Genomic DNA, 5,918 nt, shown 5'->3' on the forward strand with positions numbered 1-5,918 from the left:
TCTGCCGTGTGAAAAGAATAATCAAAATTGCATTCATGAACACTTCAGGCAGAACATATGAGGAAAAATTAATTATCTAAATTTTTGCTAAGCTAACTTTTGGAATTGTGATGAAGGTCGTGCGGAAATGGTTTTTCGACTCTCTATTAATAATTTAGGCTTCCTTCCTAGAACATTTATAACTTATACTTTGAACCATGTCGGTCGATTAGTCGAACAACGATAAATAAAAAATTGGTGGAGATTGATCGAGAAATTCATTGCTTCCCAACCCATACCCTTTTCGGCCGCGAAACAGGAAATTTTAATTGACTTGCATAAAGGGCGTTCAAATGAAATACGTAAAAGAGAAAAAGATGATATAACGAAAAAAAAAAAAAAAAACATATGGCGAAAGATTTTTTCTGAATCCATATTCCTTATCATTGCGTAATACAGGAAAAGAAATGATAGTATCAAAAAAATACAAAAAAGGAGAAATTAATTCTTATTGATAGTCATTTTGAAACATACAAACAAGAAAAAACTTAATTGTCAATCGTCATCATTCTTTAGTTAATTCCAGATTATAAACTATAAAGAAAAAAAGAAAAAAAAAGAGGAAAGTAACATGTCGAATTAAAAGATATTTATTCAATAATAAAAGAGAAATTCATTTCCCCTTAATTATTTTCATTTTCGACCCTTCCGCCCGTGAAAGCAATTAATGTGCGTAAAACGTAATAACCATTTGTACCCAGAGTCCTTTCGGTCGTTAGCCCTCAACAAATCGATGGCATTTTATCGCGCAAACGTCATCCTACGATTCACATCACACTATATATCATAATTTTATAATCATACAATGTATTATAAAGATGCTTGGTTTATATGAATTCGTAGATATTGAAGAACATATTTCGTTATAAAAAGACAAAAATTTTATTCCTCATTATTCTCTACGAAATCCATGATTAGTTTTCAAGCAATTCTTTTACATTTTCATTTCTTTCTTCAATGAGCTCTTCGTTTTCTTGCTAGATGATATAACTATCACTTCTGTCCTTTTCTTCCGGATTAATATTTCTTTTTTCTAACGTATCTATATAAATGTCTTTCTGGAATTCCTTATTATTTTCTGGAATTCCTTATAATTTCACTATATATACAAGTTCTTCTTACTACTCTCCTTAAGCGGATCAGAGAAGGGCTCAGACTGTCGTGAAATCACTTCCCATCTTCTCTTTCGTAGATTCGAATGATATTCTTTCCAAATAACTTAGTAATTGGACGATTTTTTGATTTGTTTTATTGTGCCATTTCAATTGGAAACATCAGAGAAATATCTATTTCTCAAAAAATTCATAATCATTAAATAACTCCGTAGTCCTCACGAAGAAAAAATACGTAAAAGGAAAGAAGGTAATATTACAAAAAAAAAAAAAAAAAAAAAAAAAAATATGAGAAAAGATTTTATCTGAAGCCATAGATATTATTATCATTGCGTAATAAAGAAAAGGAAGTCTTTGTTAACTTAAGCAATAGGTATTTGTTTACAAGAGGAAAAGGTAATATTGGATACAATGTTTTCAAGGAATGCCGAAGTAGAAATACCTTCCGACGAAGAAAAAAAATTTTTTCGTCGTAAGTTATATCTACTTCTTTGTTCTTTGAAAACATTTTCTTCAGATATTACATTCCTTTCTTCTAAAGAAATGCATATTGCTCAAGTTATCGAAGAATTCATTTTCGTTATTGCACAATGATATAGAACGTATTCGGAGAAAATCTTTCGTTACATTTATGGTTTCCTAATATTACCTTCTTCTCTTTTCCGTATTTCCCCTCCGAGAGAACTCCTAAGTTAGTGAATCAAGAAATGGTCAAATTACCAAGTTATATGAAAAGTATATCAGTCGGTTTTACGAAAAAGAAGTACATTCACAACGGTCTGAGAGTTTCTCTGAACCACTTAAAGAGAGTGATAAGGACATGTCTACAATGGTACGCGAGTACGCCCCGTACGAGGTAGTGATATTTGATGGAGTAAACAAGCAATCATAAAACTGAGGAGATTTTCGAAGCTGAACTCGCTGCGTATTGAAACTTCTAGTGAAATAAATAGTTCCCTAGACGAATAAGTCAGAAAATCAGAAACGTAAAATTCTTTTGGTATATATCCTTTTGCGATTTCGTAATATACAATTTGAGATTACCAACCCGTTTATTTACTTCGTTTTTTTTTCAATAAGAGAATAGCAAAATTTCCAAAAACGAGTAAGTTTCGTGTCCTAAGTAATACTGAAGGGGAATTTTGGATTAAAGAGAAATATTAATACAGATATGTTAGAAAAAATAAATATTAACCGGGAAGAAAACGATAAGAGGGATAGTCATTACATCCAATAAAAAAATGGAAAGATCTCATACATAATGCGAGGGAAGTTAATGTGGAAAGAGAATTGATTAAACATTTATCCTTGACATCGTAGAAAGTTATAATGGACAAAATTTTGATTTTTTTTTTCAAGAATATATGATCCCTCATGTCTACAAATTCCCGTTAACAGGTATTGATCGGAATTTAACGATCTGCACGTACGCAATACCTTCTCTCGTACTTAGCGTCAAGCACCATCATATTAAACGATTTATTGTTACCCCTCTTCGTGCACGAGTGCGCGTACGTACGCGAGTTCAAGTGGGCTGGAATGAGTGAGCTTGTCTGGGTACATCTCCTCTATTGTTTTGAAGACAAGAAAGGTATGTATTCATTTGTCTCTCCCTTATCAAATCAAGGACAGAATCAGACAATTGGATGAGACAATTGTATAACTCAATTATCTATTTCAATGCATCATTTAATCACTCGGGTACATCCTTTCATAGCCATGGACGCGACATTGATTTAATTACTCTGCTCGAACGAGTACATTTCCCTTGAAATGAGTTCCATATTGAAGAAGTGAAAACAATGATCCAATAATACCTGAAGTTAACTAATATTTCGTATATTACATTCCAAAGTAATCAATTCCTAGGAAGAAAATTTATTTGTTAATTTTTATTTGAGAATTGTCTGTTTCTATTATGTATAACGAAGCACAGCGAGGATTTTATTATATTTCTAGTAAGATAATATTTGTAGTTTCCGAATGTACTTTCCCTAAGATTTTTTTTTTCTGTATAAGCGTATATTGAATGTAACACTATCATAATATCTTCCCAACATAGGAGAGATCTATTATATTTCCTTCTAGCCGTCGGTATTAGATCAACCTATCAACATCGCACATGCATAAGTAATAAACATGGTAGGGAGATTCTCCATGTGACTGATTACCATTTCGTTTAAATACAATATTCTGAATTCTACTTTCTTGTTAATGTCGACATTCTGTCCCAAAAAATGAATAAATATGAATTGGTTAATATAAACAAAAATTTCCTCTCGGAAAGAAGGTAACCGCAATTTGATTTTTACAAAGTGTAACGATCGAAAAGATATGAGTATAGAGAATGATAAACAGGGAAATCAAAGGAGAAAAAGGAAAAAAGACAATTAAAGGCGAAAAGAAATTTCCCCTTTACGATAATATCGATCCAAAGTTATTGTTAACATTGTGAAAAGATAATCGGGGATGCCACCCTCGTGAATATATGTAAAAAAGGGAGTGGACGGATACAGCGCATGCTCGAGTTAATATATTAGGAGTACCGAGCAATCCGCGCAAATCGAATGAATCGTTCATTTCGTTTCGAGTCGTCCTAGAAGCACGTTCTTATGGGCCTTAGAAGATGGACGGTCCGGAGTAATATAAAAGCGCCTCTTCAGTCGCGATAATGGAAATCATCTATAACATTTTAAGCAACACGCTCTCGGTTCGTTAAATCTTATATGAATTTTACATACTTATAATTTAATATTAACGCATTATACTGTGTTTAATACCCTTTTTTGTTCAATTCTACTGTTTTATATATAGTATACTTTATAATATATCATAGAAAGTTGTATAGTATTTTATTATTATTTTACACCATATATTATATCGCTCAATTTGTCTCGGATATATTATTGTATAATATTAAACAAAGAAAATAGTATAAATGGGGTTATTTGTACCGAAATTTAGAGAAATGTTTAGACAACAAATATCCCTTGGAATGGTTATATTTGACAGTCTCTTTTTTTAATTGACAGGTTCTTACAGAACTGTCTTTCGATAAATGAATCTTAATGCATTATTAAGAATTAATTGTTTTCTTACAGATAGTCCTGCAAGTCATAATTATTAACGGAGGGAGATAGAACTATTTTCACTAGTACATGGTAAGTTTATTACATTCGGTTTAAAATCAGCTCATATATTTTCTCTTTCATTTACTATGCAAAAACAGGTAGAAATGATATAAAGTGTTAAACTGATATTTCCTTCTGTTTCCAGGATATAGTTTTCCATGCGCTGTTACCACACACTTTGCGAGAAGTGGATATTCCTTATATAAACGTTAAGAAGAGTGGACGACATAATTCAAGGAATCATTAAAGAATATCAATGGCTACCACGAGCATTTTATTCCTGGCAATTTGCTGTAAGTAATTTTGTATTTTCTTAATTAGAAGCGTGTAATAATTATCATAATAAAATTTGTGAAAATTGTGCTTTAAATGTCAGATTTGATCGTATTATATTCTTATTGCTTTGGAGAAAATGATTATACAGATTGGCTTCCCATATCATGTTGCATAAACTAGAGATCTGTAACTTCTGATCCTAATGATGCATACGTCGATGTATTATTAAGGATACTTAGAAAAATGTTTCCAATAATACAAATTCACCTAGGAATGTTAACTCAAAGAGTCTCCTTTTTTATTAGATTATTTTTTTTTTTACAATTACCTTAGATAATATTTTTTCTTATACACACGTACGTGAACGTAATTTTCTTCACTTTTTTTTAGGCGGCAGCGACAGAGCTTCGATGTTTACTCGTCGGAGTAGAAAGGATGACTGATCCGGAAACTATCTAAATCAATCATTGTACAACTTTACAGAGAGCGACCGATCGCCATTTCAAAATTTAAGTCTATCGGAAAATAAATTAAAAATATTTGTTGCTTCGTAGGCGTCCCGTGGGGCGTTTAACGGAATGTTACTAAAACAGTGGTTTATTTAACTTCTCGTAAATCTATTTCCTTCACATGGATTTAAAATTACCGAAAGTATTAAGTTGGAAGTTTTCACCTGTGGAAAGTGAAAACAACCTTCAAATTCATTCAAAGGTTCGTTTTTATTGACATTATACGTAGCGACGCAACTCAGATGCAACCACTCTGAGATTAAAATTAGAAATTGTTGAAACTTTAGGTTAAAATTATTTCATGTTCCTCGCGCGTTACGATCTTCGTAATGTTTAAACGAATTTGTGTTTGTGTGTCCGTGATTATATATATATATATATATATATATATATATATATGTATGTATGTATGTATGTATGTATGTATGTATGTAGAGAATCTATCTGCCGTCTGAAAAAAATAATGAAAATTTCATTCATGCACGTAGCAAATATAAAGAAAAATTTTATATAATTTTATCGCCAAACTAACTTTAAACAATATGTAATGAACTTACAAATTTCTAAGTGAAAATTGTTTCATCCTGCTCTATTAATAATTACGTCTTACAGGACTGGCTGTATAAAAACAATAATGATCCCGCTGAGTAATCAATTGACACTGATAAATGAAGACAAGAAAAATTAAAATACGCTTTATCTTATCGAAAGTGTTGTTTAAAATGATATAAACGATATAATCCATTATCGCGCCTGGGGGGGTGCTTCTATAGGGTTCCATCTTCTGGAGTTCATTAGAACCTGCATGGATGACTACGAGACTTAGAATCAGTAGTTTGTATTCCTCTTAA

At 31.5% G+C, this 5,918-nt stretch overlaps 3 long non-coding RNA genes across 3 annotated transcripts in view; all 3 read left to right on the top strand.

The window, feature by feature from the left end:
• The window catches only part of LOC122636802, a 268,896-nt gene that overhangs the window by 117,927 nt on the left and 145,051 nt on the right, over positions 1-5,918 (top strand). The window lies entirely within an intron of this gene.
• Positions 1-5,918, top strand: part of LOC122636791 — an 80,039-nt gene that overhangs the window by 30,277 nt on the left and 43,844 nt on the right. The gene's annotated exons all lie outside the window — the stretch shown is intronic.
• On the top strand, positions 3,531-5,918 carry LOC122636785. The gene is made up of 5 exons (XR_006329051.1): positions 3,531-3,861; positions 4,253-4,312; positions 4,428-4,575; positions 4,949-5,269; positions 5,680-5,918. It is a non-coding gene; the product is annotated as an uncharacterized LOC122636785 (long non-coding RNA).

This window comes from Vespula pensylvanica, chromosome 23 (assembly GCF_014466175.1).
Source record: "Vespula pensylvanica isolate Volc-1 chromosome 23, ASM1446617v1, whole genome shotgun sequence".
NCBI classification, from domain to species: domain Eukaryota; kingdom Metazoa; phylum Arthropoda; class Insecta; order Hymenoptera; family Vespidae; genus Vespula; species Vespula pensylvanica.